At 42.3% G+C, this 19,308-nt stretch overlaps 1 protein-coding gene across 3 annotated transcripts in view; it reads right to left on the bottom strand.

The window, feature by feature from the left end:
• CTCF (CCCTC-binding factor) overlaps nucleotides 1-13,423 on the bottom strand; it is a 47,153-nt gene extending 33,730 nt beyond the window's left edge. For 2 of the 3 annotated variants that reach the window (XM_045814858.2, XM_045814861.2), the window contains exons 1-3: nucleotides 13,276-13,423; nucleotides 9,035-9,146; nucleotides 7,650-7,762 (exon numbers count right to left, since the gene is read on the bottom strand). The gene's annotated coding sequence lies outside the window, so the exon portion shown is untranslated. The remainder of the gene's footprint in view (nucleotides 1-7,649; nucleotides 7,763-9,034; nucleotides 9,147-13,275) is intronic. The other variant, XM_045814860.2, reaches the window with a different exon arrangement.
• Nucleotides 13,424-19,308: the final 5,885 nt, after the last annotated feature.

Below are 19,308 nucleotides of genomic sequence, written 5' to 3'. Positions count from 1 at the left end.
TTTATTTATTTGACAGAGACAGCCAGCGAGAGAGGGAACACAGCAGGGGGAGTGGGAGAGGAAGAAGCAGGCTCCCAGCAGAGGAGCCTGATGTGGGGCTCGATCCCAGGACTCTGGGATCACGCCCTGAACCGAAGGCAGATGCTTAACGACTGCGCCACCCAGGCGCCCCAAAATACCCATGGTTTTCTACTATGAAAATTTCTGGTTCATTCTTTAGAACAAATAAGTGTTTTCGCTTACTTAGAGAAAAATATACAAAGTCTACCTCAAAACTAGTATGATTCCCATATAAGCAATAATGGAATCTACTACCCAAGAAAGAAGTCCTAAAGTTTTACCTCCATGGGTACCATAAATAATAAAATCTCTCTACACAGAATGAGCACATGACACAAGGAAAAAAGTAAAAAGAAGAGAAATGGACATACGTAACAAGAGTGAACTCCTGGTTTTGCAATGTTACTCAGTGACCATGTGGCCAATTCTTGAGTATCTCTATAACCCAGTACTCACTCATGAAGGCTACTTGGTGGAACCAAGACCATTTTTATGTGGTAAATAGAGTCTCCTATAAGGTCAGTATTAAATCAGAAGCCAACTGCTTAAATTCAACACTGCTTACCCATACTAAAGGCATAATAATGATAATAAATGGCAATATGAGGTCTCTGAACAAAGATCAATAGTTACACTGAAAACAGAGAGTAAGATATTCTTTTTTTTTTTTTTTTTTTAAAGATTTTATTTATTTATTTTGACAAAGAGAGACAGCCAGCGAGAGAGGGAACACAAGCAGGGGGAGTGGGAGAGGAAGAAGCAGGCTCCCAGCAGAGGAGCCCGATGTGGGACTCGATCCTGGAACGCCAGGATCACGCCCTGAGCCGAAGGCAGCCGCCTAACGACTGCGCTACCCAGGCGCCCCGAGAGTAAGATATTCTTAGTAAATAGTGTAGTACCATGAAGTATGGATAATAGCTAATAGTGCTACTCAAGAGAACAATATAAATCTGAAAAACAGAAAAAGAATATACATGTATATGAACAGAGACATACAGAAGTTTAAACAATGGAAGAAACAATGTTTAAACTAGTATTAGTTTATGAATGCAAGTGATTTGTCAATTTGGTTACTACTTAAAAATATGGAAACAAATACAGGAAAGAAGGAGATAAAGACAAGAGCTTAACCAAGAGACTGGAGGGAAAATTATATATTTTTAAATACCCAAAAGACATGAGAAGGAAAGAAGGAGCAAAGACCCTGTCTGACAAGCGGCCAGAAAGAAAAAAATATAAGATAAAACCTATTCTAAAGAGGTAACCACGTCACTATTATTTTATAATCTCAACATATATTCACAACAAAAAATTTTAAGTAGGAGTAGAAAGTTAAAGATGCAAATAAAACAGAGACACAAGAAATACTGAAAGCAATCAGGGGACCCTCTATTATTACAGAATAGTTACATACATATCTCTGTGAATGTAAAATATCTTGTACCTGCTCTATGCTATATGATCCTGACCATGCCATGCCAGAGCTGTTATACCAGAGCTTATAAAAACAATGAAAAGCAGTGGGCTGAGCTAATTTATAACTCTCAATGGTCCAACTGGACAATTCTAAAAATAGGTGCTAACAGACCTCCAATGATGGTTTGTTCTTATCACAGAGAAACTACTGAAGGATTCTCAAGTCCTGAGTTATAAGGAAAGAAGTAAATAAGCTCAAAATCTGAACAGTGCTGGTACTGGATACCAAGCTTTAATATTAGCGACAGCCAGAGCCTAATAATGCATTGTATTACGGACATGGACAACCTTTAAAGTTGGTGACAATGTTAAAAAAAAAATTCTGACACTTACTAAAAACATGTGTGCCAGTGCACAGGTATACTATATTCAAGAATAGTAACAATGTATAGTCTTCATGCTGTTTTTTCTATAGATACACAGAGATTTATATTTCTGTCAAAAGAGATGTACAACCTGAACATATATCTAGTAATTAGCTACAGAACCACATGCAGTATGATACTCTGTGAAACCCAGAGACTATTCAGAGCCAGTATGGGGGGGGGGGGGAGGCAGAAGCACTTGTCCTACATCTATGACCTCAGGAAAATCACTTTGCCTCTTAGGTTTCTTTTCTGTAAAATGAAGAGACTGCCAAATGATTTAAAATTTCATCTGGGTTTAACATCCTCCACTTTTTATTAGGTTATCAGTTAGATTCATCCTTGTAGGTAAGAAGGGAACAAGTACCCCCACCTCCAGCTAAAAAAGACAGGAAATTTTAACGAGTGCACACAGCAAAGTTGTACAAAAGGATGGAGCAAAAGGTAGTTCCCTAGCTTCGCAGTCCACTTATCTGTAACCAAGAACCAGGAAGAAGTCTCCAAAATCTATTTAGGTGAAGACGGCTAATGCATACCACCCTACTAAGTGGCATTTACATCTGAAGTCCAGGAAATTTTTTTAAGGGGGGAGGGGCAGAGGAAAAGGGGAGAGAGAATCTTAAGCAGGTACCATCCTCAGCAAGGACCCTGAGATCATGACCTGGGCCAAAACCAAGAGTCAGATGCAGGCATGCCTGGGTGGCTCAGTCGGTTAAGTGTCTGCCTTCAGCTCAGGTCATAATCCCAGGGTCCTAGGATGGAGTCCCACATAGGGCTCCTTGCTCAGCGGGGAGCCTGCTTCTCCCTCTGCCTGCCACCCCCAGTGCTTGTGGGCGCTCTCTCCCCCCACCCCTGACAAATAAATCAATAAAATCTTAAAAAGAGTCAGAAGCTTAACTGACTGAGCCACCCAGGTACCCTTGAAGTCCAGGAAATTTAGTGAGGAGTATCTATGTGAGGCAAAAACACCACAAACATTAGATACGAACTACCAGACTGGGTCTTTCCTCCCTCCATTAGGATATGTTTTAAACTAGAAAGGCTGCTCAAAGTCAAGGTATAATCACTGTTTGTATACTACCCCCTACCTCCCTGTACACAGAACATCAAGACATCCGCTCTTCAAAAGCCCTTATTAATCTAGGACATTTCAGGACTCTATTTGCCACCTTTCTTTTTGGGGAGGCATCTACCTTTCTTCAAAATAAGAAACAGAGGATTTAATTTATTGTGAAAAATGCTTAACGCCATAGCTATATACTTGATAGGATAATCAACTTAGCCATTAGCTAAGATGCAGATGCACACTTATTTGAAAGTCATGAAATCAGCAAATATCTACTACTGAGAACAGTCAAGAACAGAATCAAAAAAGGACTCTGAATAGTTATTAGACATCTCAAAATCTATGCACTCAAGTGTACAATTAACTTAGCTCTTACTCAAAGTCCATTTACTCTTATATTAGAAATAATTCAAAGAATGGGGAAGAGGAAAGATGAAGTATTAGAGGCAGAAAGCTAGGGCCAAAACCAAGAGACATATCCCCAAAGGAACAGGTTAGAAAACTTAACAATCAGCAATAAGGAAGTACATTACTAGTAATTTAAAATAACAGAATATCTAAGGGGGAAAATGTTCATAACATGTAACATGAAGAAAGATTACAAAAAAGGATGCAGGACAGGATTCCAACTTAGTTTAACAAAATGAAACAAATAAAACTATACAAATAGCATTTCTGGTGAGATCCCCTACCTGAAGCCAGGCAGGTATTACATCTTGCCTGGACTGATGCAATGGCCTCTCAACTAGTTTCCCTGCTTCCCCTCTTGTTTCCTTACCACCATTTTTCACACACTGGACACAGATTTCTAAGATGGAAATTTATTATCAGCAAGGAGACTTCAGTTCTGAAACCCCCCCTGTGAAAACTTGTAAGCTGAAGTCTACACTTTTTCACCTGGACTATGGGGTCCTTTAAGGCCCTATCAGCAGATCTGCATCCAGCCCCATACACTCTGCTCTAATCATACTAAACTGTTTTCAGTAGCCAGAACTTTCTAGGCTTCTCTCCTCCTGCCTCCAGGCCTTTGTACATGTCATTCCCTCTTCTAGGAATATACAAGCAATTAAACTTCTATGAATTCATCCTATAAATACACTAGTACAAGTGCCCAAAGAGGTGTATGCAAGGATATCTACTAGAACATCTTTCTCTTAACAGCAAGACTGAAAACAACTCAAACGTCCAGAACTATGTATATAGTATGCTACCATCTGTGTTTTTTAAAAAAGGATACACAAACACATATATTTATGCATGTATAGAATTTACTCTGGAAGGATATATGAAAAATTAATATTTATTATTTCTGGGGAAGAAAACCAAGGGATCAGAGGTGGAAAGAAGTTATTACTTTTCACTACTCTTCACTACACATTTTGTACTGTTTGAAATATTACCGTGTGTTTTTATTTAATGTAGTAGTTACAAAATACTTATAAAGCACAATTACATTTTGTCTTTAACACTGTATTACATGGGGGCACCTGGGTGGTTCAGTTGGTTAAGCATCCGACTCTTGATTTCAGCTCAGGTCATGATCTCAGAGTCATGAGACTGAGATTGAGCCCCACGATGGGCTCTGCCCTGGGTGTGGAGCCTGCTTGAGATTCTCTCTCCCTCCCCCCCTTCTCTAAAACAAAAACAAAAACAAAACAAAAACACCAAACTGTATTATAATGTACATGCCCATTTACAAAAGTGCAGGGAAAAAACCCAAAGGGGAACACACCGAAATGTTAATAGAGTTTATCTCTGTGGGGGAGGGGGAGACTTCTTCAGGTTTTAGTATAGTTCTACAATTATTAGACTCTTCCAAAGAATAAAACTAAACATTGTGCAGATGATACAAAAAAAGTTTAAGACCATATATAAGTGAGGAAACTTCTAAGAATTGCCTCTGCAACCTCAATTCCTTCTAACACTTGGGCAGATACATGGCTGTTGGTACCCTCCCTCCTGCCTGCACTTCTGCAACAGGGTTCTGGCAAGGGTTCGAATCTATTCAAGAAGTCTACACTTTACTGCCAGAGTAAACTAGACAAAAATTCCTTTTATTATTTCATTATACTCTTCAGAAAGCTTCAGTACTACTTCCTACTGTATTGGATTCCTTTTCCCTTTAAAAATCATATAATACATGCAAATACAAGAAAACTCAGATAATCAAGAATATAAATTTATAGGTTTTTTTTTTTTTAAAAGATTTTATGTATTTGAGAGAGTGAGCAAGAGAGAGACAGCATGAGCAGGGGGAGGGGCAAAGGAAGACGGAGAAACAGACTCCCCGATGAGCGGGGAGCCTGACATGGGGCCTGATCCCAGGACCTTGGGATCATGACTGAGCCACCCAGGCGCCCCATAGGTTTTATATAAACATTCTGGTTTATATCCATAGTCCCCTCCCTATATACACACACATATTTGTGTATACTATTTGATAATCTGCTTTATGTGATATGTCTCAAATCTCTCCCTTTCAATATGTTACTATACATAATACAATGGTTGCATGACATCCCATTATACAGATATTCATAATTTAATCACTCCCCATTGTTGAATATGGTCATTCCCAAATTTTGGTAATTCCACTTTATTTAAAAAAAAAAAAAAGGGAAAAATCTATTTGCACTACAAGATGTTATACAAACTGTAGAAGACCAGGAAAAGTTACCCCAGACCTAGCCACCCTTGCACTATTAGTTTTTTATTTTATTTTGACCAGCGTTTTGATGTGTTTAGATTTTTCCTAAGCATTCATTCATTCAATTACTTACTGAGTTCTTGCTATACGCCAGGTTTTTGTTTTTTTCCTTTACTTTTATTCCATAACAATTTTTTTGTACTATATTAAATAAAAACTTCATAAGCATTTTACTGGTTAATAGTATGCCCAATCAATTTCTTTTTGTGGTTGCCAATCACTCCCAACATAGGGTGTGGCCCTGTTTACTTATCCATTTCTCTACTGCTCAACAGATTTTGATTAATGTAATTTTCTCATCCACAAAGTCCCAATTTACTTGGTTCATCGTAATTTTTGTACAGTCTGGTGGTCATCACTGTAGCTTAATGCAAATATATACAATGACCAACTAATCTAAAGTCTAAAGATCATCACTTTACTTCTCCATAGCACATTACAGTTACTGTTATAAATATATATATTTTCCCCCAACAATACATTTAACTGCCATAAACCCGTCATTTTACCAAAGAGAAAAGGAAGGCACAAGGAAGTCACCCCTAATGGACTTGCCAAAGGCCCTACAGCTATTATGCTGCACTGACTAAACCTTGGTGCCCTAATAGGATTAAAATCAAATTTTATGCTCCTTTTCAATTTCCTCATATACCTACATCAGGGTTTCTCCTCCAGAAAGCCTTTCTCAACATCTTTCACCAACTCTAACCTCCGTGTATTCCAAATATACTTTTATCAGAGCACAAATAACACTTATTTACTGATCTCTTGCCCCAGACTCAAGACCCTCTGAAAATAATCTTTTTCCTATTCATCTTCAAATCCCCAGTACCTAATGCAGTGCCTGACACAAAGTAGAAAGGCAAGTGTTCAAAGGATGGAATGAACACATTACAAGTATTCAATAAATACAATAAATATTTAGAGCACATCTAAACATCCGGTTGATCCAATTCAAATATGCTTCAGAGAAAGTACACTCCATTGTATCTAGAACAAATTAGGTTCAAATATAAAACTTGTATTCAAAGGATATTATCAATACAGAAAATATAATTCTTAAGCTCCAGTTATATTAAGAGCAATACACTAGTAACAATACTTAGTAATTCTAAAACACACAAAACAGTTTAGATGCTTCTGAATAATTGTCTTAGTAGTCACAAGGTCTTAAGCTTGTAGGTCTACAAGCTTAAGACTTAAGTCATTTTATTATGACTCTGACTACTTCACAACTTCAACGGGGGGAGCGTAACAAAACCAGTATAAACTGTTAATTATGCTTGAATTAATGTGACGTTTGCTTTCAAAATTCTCTTTTGTAGAATTGACAATTTTAGATCTGATTTTGCTCACTGCTTTACTTAAGAATTGTAATTTTTTTTTTAAGATTTTATTTATTTATGTGACAGAGAGATAGCCAGCGAGAGAGGGAACAAAGCAGGGGAGTGGGAGAGGAAGAAGCAGGCTCCCAGCGGAGGACCCGATGTGGGACTCGATCCAAGAACGCCGGGATCACGCCCTGAGCCAAAGGCAGATGCTTAACGACTGCGCCACCCAGGCGCCCCAAGAATTATAATTTTTAGGTCATTGGAATGGTCTTAATATTTCTGACTTGGTCCAGCCATCTAGAACTGCCTACCAGTCTGTGCAGAGCTCTTGTGCACGTTGGACATGTGCAGAACATGCATGCAAGCTAACAAGCACCATTTAATACAATTTTACATCTATATTCCACAGTAAGATACTACAGAGAACAAAGTAAAGAGCTGGATGGTAGAGCTGTTCTATAGCTCAAAGGTACTGCTTCTCAAATGTTTCTGCTATAGTACCTACACAAAAAGCAATTCTTATTTCCAGGTACTCATGACCCACTTTGTTGAAAACCTGTGTTATCTTAGACAGTCATACAGAGTTCCCATTCTGATCCTAAAATATGTATTTGTTTTAATGTAAAAATTTAAAAATTACTTACCAGTCAAATTACTTAACTCACCGCCCCCTCAATGAGCACAATTGAAGCTCCAAGAAGATGGGTCATGTTTATCTTGTGACTTCAAGTACCCCGGAATCATACCACTTTGTACCCTAAGGGTATTCATATCCCAGTTTGAGAAACAGGGATCTAAACAATTAAATAGCCATAACACTTAAAAAAGTGACCAACATGTTCCTACAACCCCATTCCCCAAACTCTTACAGCTAGTTTTCTCAACAGCTTTTCAAATCAGTATCATTATTCTTTTCAGCACTCATTAATATGTACTCTGTGCCAACACTCCTAAAAAAAACCTGCAGGGTATAAATTATTTCTGGAGTGACAGAATACTAGCACACAGACCTTGTCCTTCCCATCTATCAATGTACCAAGCTGCCCATGGAAAATAGAGATGTGAAGAATAGAACTTTCACTCCTGTTCCCTTCCTCCTCTCTACTGCTCCGGGCACAGTTTGTAAGAAAAATCTTAGTAGTCGTCACTTAGATGATTCATTCACACAAGCTTATCTAATGTCAGCATTTCTAATTCCCACCTCTCTTTTTTGCCGTTACACAAGTGCAATTAAACTATTTTCACATTTTAAAAACATTTTCACATTTTCTAGGGGATGAGAAAGATGTGCCTTCTGATAGCCTGAGAAGAGATAATTTTCCTACCCAGAAACCTACTTTATTGTTTATGAGATTCCAAAACCTGGTAGATCTCAACATTGATAAGGCCTGTTTCAACTTCCCTAGAAGGTCCATTATATTTTATAACAGAAATTGTAGGCTACAGTAAATTTTAAGTGACACTTTAAAATGTTTTTTAGAAGTTATTCATAATGACTGTAACTGATGCAAAAATGGGTCATCAGCTAGGCTAACTCAAGTTAACTAAGACACCTTTATCTAAGATCCGTTCCCCCAAGAACAGGATTCCATCAAAATTTCAAATTGCAACAGGCCGTGGACTTTTGAGGTCATTTGCCAATAGTCAAAAATAGTAAAAAAATACATTCCAAGTGTTTTTGCAGAAAAACAACCATTTCCTGGGGTCTTTTTATATACACACTCAGAATGGTACTTAATGCTTTACACACATTCTCATCAACCTGGAGAAAAGTCTCTATAATTGGTGTTGTTCTCTCACAAATGGGGATCATAGGAGTAGAACTGTTAAGTAACTTGCTCAGTGTCACCAAGCCAGTATATGACAGTGCAGTTCCAAACCAAGGACTCTGACTATAACACCTGTATACCCTCAATCACCCACTGTCCTGCATCTCCTATACCCAAGAACAATATAGCAAAAATCCTCCAACCCCAGAAAGGATTTACAACTCCCATTTGCAAGACTAAGAAATGAAAAGAACATTTACCTCTCCGTGACTGCAAAGTCAGTTTGAGGAGGGAAAACAGAACTCTCAAGCCCCTCGTTAGCAATCTGCCCACTAGTGCATCTTGTTCTTTGGCTCCAGATCTGTGATCATTCTAAAACAGAAACACAAATAATTTCATGAACACCAAATATACACAAATGCACATATAAGATGAAAAGCAAAATGAGGGCAAACTGATAAAACTGGTTAAGAAACAATATACTTGTTAATAGGTCACATTACTAAATGAGGCATTCCATAAATTCTATCAAGCCAATAATAAAACACTCGGATTTTTTTAGACATTTGCTTAATATATAAAGGATCTGTAATCATCAAAACAGTACCCCAGTGGGGTGCCTAGCTGGTTCAGTCTGGTGGAGCACATGACTCTTGATCTCAGGGTTGTGGGTTTGATCCCCAAGCTGGGTATAAAGCGTACTTAAAAAAAAAAAAAAAATCAAATCTTTAAAAAATAGTACCCCATTATGATCTTGCAAGCAATATCCGAGCTGACGAAAAATTAATTCTTATAGATATAGTAATAGTCCTTTTGCAGTATATTTCCTTATCTTCAGTAAGTAGTGGCTTTACTGATTAAGTTAGTTTACACCACAAGACTCTCTTTTTTAGTTTAATAAGATAACTATGGAGAAGCTTTCACTGACTTGAAATTCCTAGAAGCACAGCAATTAAATACTTTGTTCCCCGACAATTTTCTCCCTGAATTACAAATAAATGAACTGTCAAGTTCCAAGCTTCAGGCAATAGTAGAGTGGAACTAATGAAGGAAGGAAGGAAGGGAGGAAGGAAGGAAAGAAAAAAAAAAGACATTCCTAAGTGAAATGAAAGTGCTAAATTTGAATTAAGGGTTTCCAAAGAATTTGGCATATAAGGTAAAGCTATGAGGGAATCTATCTCATAATTAACTAAAACCCATAAAACCAAGCTGATATAATACTTTCTTAGATGAAGCTAAATAAGTCTTCTCTGCTGAGGCAATTTACAACTGGAATTAAGGATTAGTCTATCTATTTCAAGAAACACTTCTGTATTGGAGTCCATATATTGTTACTAGCATGCCTCAAAGGAGATGAGATTTTACGTACCTCAACATTCTAAGGGTGACTAAAAATGAAGATCGAGTATGGGAAAACCACTATTCTTGGTGTATATATTAGCAGTCTATATGCAATGTCCCATCTTTGCACTCAAATACTAATCACTAAGAAAATGCACAAAGATAGTGCCAGGGAAGACTTGAAGATAGTGACCAGATAAAGTTTAGGGATGTTTAGAAAAACAAATATGGTATGCCAAATCCACACATCCAATTGCAAACTAGGGTCTTCAAGGTTATACATTATTTGCCATTATTGTTCTTTCCAAACCTGTATGCTCTTTCTCAAAGTATTAAATTATGACAAATTTTAGTTGTTTGAAGAGGGACCTAATTTCTAGCAAAAGAGCCTGAAGTCATCTGGGACCAAGAAAGGTAAATAAGGTAGATAGATGATCAACTAAACTTCTGGTTTTAAAAAATAAAATGGAGGCTATAAAGTGGATGAGGGGGAGTGAATCTGATGCCAGCAGCATCCCTAAAGCAAAAAAAAAAAACAAAAAACAAGAAGTCTCTAAAGGAGACTTTGCCAGCAGGCACCACTGTGCAAGGCTCTGCCACAGGGACTCCTCCTTGGAGCCCTAGTCAGCCACAGGTGGCCTCTATACTCCCAAAAAACTCCCTCATTTTGTGTGTTGTTTAAAGCAAAATCCTAAAGCTCTTAGAATTGGAATTTTACAACTTCTAAATTTTCTTATGTTGGCTGCACAGACCCCTAAGGATGACTTTTACAATTCCTCTTGAATAAGCAGTATTTTCTTAAGTGGGCAAACATTCCTGTTGGAATCTTCCTCATGTTACTCATTTAAGTAATAAGTTCCTTTGGGTAACCTTATATCCTCAATTTATTCTCTGTAGATTTCATTTTCCAATAAAGTATGAATCCTGGCATACAGGAAATCTCAAAGAATAGCAACTCTGTAGACAAAGTCTATACCGTTAAAACAGTGTAAATGATATGGCAGACCAAGAAGGTGATGATACATAGGGCAGAACTAAATGAAGAAACAAAATACGGTCTGTAGAGCACAACACTAATCATGGAAAATAAACTTTACTCCTGGATCAATTACAGATCTTCTGGATTTTAATCTTTAACCCACATGGAGCTTATTTTTATAAGCAAAACAGACCACCTGCCATCCACAATGTCAAAAGGAAAATAAAACCAAAAATCCCGAGAATGCAAAAAATTACACAAATGGACAAATTTATTAGACAATTAAGCACAGTTCTATTCCCAAACCTGACACTTCATCAGCAGTACTGCATGTGTTAGTGCAATTATACTTTTACTGGAGAGGAGGGGAAGAAGGAACGTTTCGTAGGGTTCAAAAAAGAGATGTTGAAAGACTCTCCTACAGAGGCAGATTCCTGCAAAATCCAACAAACTGATACACACAGCAGACCCGAAAACTTTGCTTAGCACCAGCCTGTTTTAATTTCCTCATAAGCTTAACATAGTTTTTCTTAAAAAAAAAAAAAAAAAAGTTAATCTAAGTCCTTCTTTTCTCCAAAGCAACCCGAGTTGACACATCAACTACTGCACCATACTTTATTAAAGTACTAGTACATTTCAGGAAAACAAAAAAAGAGAAAACTATGGCAATTCAACAGGAAGCTTTTTAATCATTCAAGAAGACAATTAAGGACAGTACATTTAATATACATGCCCTGTTAAACTTCTTTTGCCGCCTACAGGGGACGTAGATTTTTAACTTTCTTAGTTGATTTAAACTCAAAGCATGAAGACTACGTATGCGAATGTTTACTTAATGCTGAACTCTGGGCTACAGGAAGTCAGCTACTAAAGAGTAGTTACATTAGGCGTAGATATTTATAAACCAACTGCAACTAGTGACCCAGGATTCAATTACAACATCAACCCTCATATTTCAGCGTATGGGCAAATTACCAGTGGAGTCAAGAATAAATTCATTCTGCCCTACTGGCGCTTTAGATCGGGTTGCACAATCCCGGGGCACAACTGCCTTCGCCTAGCCCTAAAGCATCAGGTACTAAATACTGTGCTAAGTTAGTGTCAGGACATTTTAAAGCGGGAAGGAAACTCAAGGGTCGCCTGAACCAATCTAGCTAGCCCATAATCCCGAATTCAGGAATTTGTCACGTCACTTGAGATCTGAATGAAATTAAGTTTTGATCCCTTTGAGATCTCTTAGCGCACAAAGTCAGGCTATCACTACAGGGGGAGTCCGACCCTGGCTGTAGAAAAACTACTTGGTGCGGAACTCGAGTCTCTTCCGCCCACCGTGGGGACCGCACAGGTCACGTCCAGCGAGGAGCCTGGCCGCGAGTTTGGGGGCGCAGCCGGGCCCGGCGGGGGCGGCGAGCGCGCGTCCCCCCGCCCGCTCAGGCAGCGTCGAGGCGCGAGCAGCTCAGCCAGCCTTGCAGAGGGAGCTCTCGGCAGCTCTGGGGTCCCTCTGCTCGCAGCCGCAGCAGCGCCGCCTGCGCCACTCGGCGGAGACGGAGACCAGCGGCGGTGGCGTGCGGACTGGGAGCGACCGCCGAGCAGCCGAGCGGCAGGGGTACGCTCGCAGAGCGGCCGGGTAGGTTCCGGGGACCGGGCAGGCTGGAGGAGGGGCAGCCCGAGAGGCGTCGGCCAGGGCCCGACACCCATACCACACGGAAACCGGCTGCGCCCGCGGCGGCAGTGGGTCGGGACCCTAGAGCAAGGCGGGCGCGGGAGCCGGGACGCAGAGATAGCCTTTCGGCTGCGGCCACCCGCCGCGGGAGGGGCGGAGGGCAGAGGGCGGGCCGCGGCCGGGCAATCAGTCGGGCCAAGAGCCGGCCTCGAGGGCAGAGACAAAGGAAGGAAAATGGAGTCGCCGGCGCGCGGGCCTCTGTTGCCGCCGCGGCCGCCGGAGGCCTAGCGCGCCGCCAGGACAGAGGCCTAGCGGGCGGGTGTGGGGGGGGGGGGGCGGCCGGGCCGCGGCGGCGACGGGCAATGGCGGCGGCCGCGCCGCAGCAGGGACGGTAGAGGGAGACAAACACCCCCCGGCGGCGGCGCTGGCGCCGGGCTGCAGCCAGCGCCGACCGGAGCGGCCCCATCGTGACACCTAGAGGCGGCCCGCGAAACCTCCTCCACCCCGGGCCCCCTTACCTCCGCGCCACACCCCCTGCAGCGCCCGCTCCGCCGCCGCTCCACCGCTCCGGCCACCCGGCGTCCCCGGCCAGCTCCGCGCACCCGCACCGGCTACCGCCACCGCCGCTGCCGCCAAAGAAGCAGCTCCGCGCACGGTTTAATCGCTCCACAGGCTCGGACACAAAATGGCGGCGGCGCGGTGCAGTGCGCCTGCGTCGGCGCTGCCGGGGCCGCGGGTGCTGATAAGGGAAGGGACGGGTGGGGGGGGCCGGCCGGGCGACGAGTGGAGGGCGGGGGAGGAAAGGTGAGGGGAGGGGTTGGCGCAGGGCAGCATGGGAGGCGGCCCCGGGCGCCAACTTTCAAAAGCGGGCGCGATGGCGTCACGGGACGCGCCGCGAGTCGCGTCACGCCGCACGCGCCCTCCCGCGCCCTCCCGCGCCCTCCCGCGCCCTCGCCCGATCGCGCGTGGGCTCTGCGGGCGCCGCGACGTCCGGGCTCCCGCTGGGTGGGGCTTCCTGGGCGGAGGCCACCACCTCTGGGCGGTACAGGATCCCAGGCTTGTTTGACCTGGTTCCCTTGCCGCAGTCTCCCGCCCTGAACCCGTAAAGGGGGGTTGGGGGTGGGAGGGAGTTTGGAGGAAGCGCGCGCGGGGCTAGGCGGTGGGGCCGAGGCGGTTCTTGGGCCGGGCCCCGCCCAATTCTCCGCCCAAGCCGGGCCGGACCCTCCCTCCCAGCTGCCCGCCGCAGCCCGCCACCACGTTAAGGCCGGGCTGGTCCCCGTACACTCCCAGCTCCTCGGAACTGTACAGCGCCCGCGAGCGAGGGCGAGAAGGGCTGTCCTTGCCCAGCGGCTTTTAAGGGATCTCTCCGCCTCCTAAAACCGGTGCAAGAGAAGAGGGCATGGGTTTCCCCTTGGTGTCACCAGGCCACTTCAGCCAAGAAAGGCCAACAGAAGACCAGATCTGATGCCTATACGCGACCATAGCGGTCTTCTGCCAAAAGGACTTTCTTATTTGGCGTGATATAATGCTGTATTTTAAAACGTACATTTTTTGTCTTTGCTCGAGATCTAAGTTCTCTGTGGGCGGCGCCCTTCAGCCCCTTACAGTGTGGTCTTACCTCCCCCTCCCAGGATGCACCTGCGGATTCCACCCAACCAGCAATGAAGTTCACCGACCACAGACAGGAAGATGTTCTGGTGACCTAGGCAGGAGAACCTTTGGTACTTAACGGGAATCTGACTCAGGACTGTATTCTGAACTCCCATACCTTAGATGTCACGGATAACAAACGGACCCCGCATCAAGGAGACAGTTTCTGCTCCCTTCGGCCGATTGTTCCATTTTGAGGATGCCAGCCCAATACTGACAGATTTTCTGGGGGTTTTGTTGGAAAAGGGAATCAGAAATCTAGATTTATGTAATGTAAAATCTGAAGGTATTTAGGTGTTAGCAACTCAATCAGGTGTTTTTAAACTGCATGAGCTGATTAAACCATATGTGTGGGCTGTCACTTGGAGGAAAGAGTGAAGAGAAATTCCAAGGCCAGATTCTAGACACTCCAGCATTTAGAAATAGGATAACAGAGAAGGAAACTGAAAGGGGGCAGCCAGGAAGACAAAAAGAAATCCACAAGCGTGTTGAATTTGGAATCCAAGGGCAGAGATTTCTGGTAGGGGGGAGGGGTCAACTGTGTCTAGTGCTGCTGAGAGGTCAACTTGGGCCGGAGACATGGCTGTTGGATTGGCCATCTTGGAATTTAGCAGAGAATATCGTTGGCGAATTTGGCTTGATTCATATTGGTAAATCAAGAGATTTGGACCTCACTAGTATGAGTTGAGAATGAATGGAAAAGTAAGGAAATAGAGCACACACAGGCACATGAGAAGTTTGGCTGTGAAGGGAGGGAGCAAAGAAATTTAGGGATAACTGTGGAAAGATACCGGGTCAAGGGAGGAGATGTTTTAAAACGTGGTAGGGTTCTGGAGCATGTTTATGTGCCATTGGGCGTGATACAGGAGAGAGAAGGCTTGCTTGACCTATATAGGAGTGAAATCCATGAAAGGATATAAGGAAACTGGGAGGATTGACCTTGGATAGGAACAGGGTGTTTCCATTGTGATAATTAGGTGAAGATAATAAAGGTGATAATAAAGGTGAAGATCGATGCAAATGCTGGTGAGGGTAGGGGGGAGCAGGCTTATAACTTTTCCTAGTAGGACTCCTTTGGCAGCATTGGGTACCCATTTGAAGTTTGTGATCATGAACTTAAAAGTTAAACCAGTTGGCCCAGTATGTGGTTTTTTTCCAGCAACATTCAGCTGCTTGGGTACAGACATGCGGAAAAGAGATAATTTGGTTTCTCAAAACCAGGGCCCAAGTTTTCTGGTTCCTAGTCTGAGGTACTTGTCTTATTAATCACTTACTTAATATTCTAGAAATGTGTGAATATTTGAAAGATTTACATGTAACCTCTTTTTCTACAAACCAATGATCCCTTTTGTCTCATGTATTCCTCAGGACTCAAAAATAAAGAAAAGGCAAACTTAGGGGAAATTACCAGATACCTCTGGAATATTTGCATCTTGCATTTTCTTCAGCCCTCCACCCCAAACACCTCCTGGTATACCTAGAAACTATGTACTAGGAACAACAAGGCTGCTTGTGCTTAAATTCTTTTTTTTTTTTTTAAGATTTTATTTATTTATTTGACAGAGATAGAGATAGCCAGTGAGAGAGGGAACACAAGCAGGGGGAGTGAGAGAGGAAGAAGCAGGCTCATAGAGGAGGAGCCTGATGTGGGGCTCGATCCTATAACGCCGGGATCACGCCCTGAGCCAAAGGCAGACGCTTAACCGCTGTGCCACCCAGGCGCCCCTTGTGCTTAAATTCTTAGCTTCTTTTTCTTTCTGGGAATTTTAATAACTTGATTAATAAACTTTCTGTAGGACTTTACCTCAAACCATCTTCCTTATCTTTAAGAGTAAGCTATAAGAATGTCTTCTAAAGCTTTAATATGGGCAAATATAAGTCATTGAATTTAGATAGAAAAAACTTCAACTATATTTATAATGGTATTTAGAGCTGCTATGGTCTGAATATTTGTGTCCCTCTGAAAATTCCTATGTTGAAATCCTCATACTTGATGTGATGGTATTAGTAAGGTGGGACCTTTAGGAGGTATCTAAGTCATGAGGGTGGAACCCTCATAAATAGGATAAATGCCTTTTAAAAGAGGCTTCACAGAGATCGCTAGTCCCTTCCACCATGTTAAGGACACAGCCAGAAGGCAACGGCTATGAATCAAGAAGAGGGCCTTCATCAGATTGCAACCATGTTGGTACCTTGATCTTGGACTACCCAGCCTCCAGAACTGTGAGCAATAAATCTGTTGTTTATAAGCCACCTAGTCAGTGGTATTTTGTTATAGCAGCCTGAGAAAACTATATAACAACTATATCAAGGGTGCCTGAGTGGCTTAGTGAGTAGAGCGTGTGACTCTTGACCTCAGGGTTATAAGTTGGAGCCCCACATTGGGTGTAGAGATTACTTGAAAATAAAATCTTTAGGGGTGCCCGGGTGGCTCAGTCGGTTGGGCATCTGACTCTTGGTTTCCACTCAGGTGATGATCTCGTGGGTCAAGAGATCAAGCCTGCATGGGGCTCTATGCTTAGTGCTCAGTGGAAAGTCTGTTTGAAGATTCTCTCTCTGCCCCTCTTCATGCGTGCTTGCACTCTCTCTCTAATAAATAAATCTTTTAAAAAATAAAATTAAAACTATATCAATTGTATGACCTCTGAGGCATCAGTTAGAAGCCAAGAGCGGGGTCCAAGTGGCCGTGGAGCCTGCTTTCTGAAGACAAAGATCCCAGGGGCTATTCTGACCCAGGGCTGAGAAAATGCTGAGGATCACTAAAAAGGAACAAGAGGAAATGTTTTCTTCTCTTTGTAGGAAACAGGGATATGTCCTACTTCATGGAATTGACTCCAAAGACCAAGAAATGGAGAGCCAAACCAAAAGAATAGGATGTTTCAGGCTGGACAGAACACGCGGAGAGGGAAAAGCAGTATGATGAGAGCCTGTGAAACCACTGGGATGATAAAAATAAGGACAGATTTGTTCCCTGCAGTACTTCTCCAGACTATCTCACCAATGAGAACTGTGGTGATTTAAAACCACTCTGTGATTTAAGGAAGAATTCTTCTCATGAACTCTCTCTAAGGTTTGTAGTCCACAGGAGTTAAGGGCGTTTTCAGCTGGGGCTGTCGGCTTAGGCTTACTACATGGCATTAGTGAAGCCACCACCTTCCAGGATCTGGTCCTCAGCCTCACAGGCAGGACTAGAAATGTGGTCTGTATCTTAAGAGTATATTCCTTCCTTAGGGATTTGTCAAGTTCACAGAAGCTTGATGGATAAGCAGAGTGCTGCTTTACTAACTGGCAAGTGGACCAGTGTCCTTGCGCTGGCAAAAGGCATGCTCCTTCCCTACAGGAGAGCCTCCTGGGAAGCCAAATTACTAGAAAGCTTGGTGAGCAGTTAATTAGATTAAGAGATGTAAATTATATAACTTAAATGTTTAATATCACCTTCTCTGGATGCTTGAGTCAGATTGTCCAGGATTTGAGTCTTATCTTGGCTCTTTATTAGTTGTGTGATCTTAGGTGAATTATAACAACTGCAGATTTCTTCTCTGTAAGATAGGATGATAATTGTACTTCATACAGGATTAAACAAGAAAATGCAAGTAAAGCTCTTGGCTTAATTCTGGACACCAGTAATCGTACAAAAAATGTAAACTATTATTATTTTATTGTTATGCTTCTTGTTACCTGGCTTCACTCCCAAATCGTCCTTGTGGTGCACATGGTCTTTCTAGATTCATTAACAGAATCGGTTACTGACTAGGCTTTCCTGGGCCTGGGAGCCCATTCTTTCTGGGAAAGGTGTACTTTATGCTGTAATTCTAAGGAAACAATTCTATTTCCAAGATCTTCCTTGGTCCCCCCTGTTGCCCCACGTACAGTCTGCAATTATTATGATCATTTATTTTTTTTAAACTCTTTAAGCAAGAAAATCAACAATGGAGGGGAGGTGTTGATTTTCTAAGTAATAATGGGCTGGAATCTTCCTGCCCACTTTGGGGAAAGACCTAAAGTTACACCTGAATACCCCTGTTGTATCTGTATCTATTATGTGAGATATAATCCAATTTAGCAAACATTTATTGAGTACCTGCTGTTCTAGGCACTGGTGATATAAAAGTGACCCAAAATGTGTTTCCTGTCCTTGAACTCAAAGTTTAACTGGTAGACTGGTTAAAAAACAAAACAAAACAAAAAAACAATTATTGCGATAATGGTTATAATGGGGAGAAGTGGATTCACAGATAAAGGAGTAAATCATTCTCTAGGAGTATCTCATTTCAACCGGGTGGTAAAAGATCAGAAGGCATTAAAAAGCAAGGCAAAGGCATGTAAGGTGAAAAGAGCCATAATCAGCATAAAAGGGCACAAGAATGGAATGTTGGGGGACAGCAAGTCATTCTACACCATTGGACTAGGGTATACAGTTGTGACACTAATCCTTTCTTCTTCTTCTTCCTCTTCCTCTCCTCCTCCTCCACCACCTTTTCCTCTCCTTCTCCTTCTTCTCCTTCTTCTCCTCCTCCCTCTCTTCCTCCTCCTCCTCCTCCTTCGGACACTAAACCTTATAAGACATTTGGAAAGTTTTCAGTGTCAAGGGCAACCACTTTCTCCTAACATTTTAAAGACCTGCCGTTTCATTATCATTTTCTACCCAGACCACAAGGATTTTTTCTTTACTGATGTCTACCTTCTTCAGACCCCTGTAAAATGCCACGTTTATTTTTACCTCTTAGCTCAAATTACTGCTTTCTAGAGTCTAAAGGACTTTACCTAGACCTACATCCCACATTGGGGGATGTGCTCTTTTGTTTTCTGTGCTCTTACCTGCATTTTTCAGGCATGCATCGATCCATCTTTTAATAATCCATCTCATCTGTACCTCTTTCATTTTGCAAAACATCTTCATG

The sequence above is a fragment of the Ursus americanus genome, chromosome 21 (assembly GCF_024610735.1).
Source record: "Ursus americanus isolate L20-20 chromosome 21, mUrsAme1.1.p, whole genome shotgun sequence".
Lineage (NCBI taxonomy): Eukaryota > Metazoa > Chordata > Mammalia > Carnivora > Ursidae > Ursus > Ursus americanus.
The sequence above is the reverse complement of the archived record's forward strand: the minus strand, read 5'-3'. Positions and strand labels throughout refer to the sequence as shown.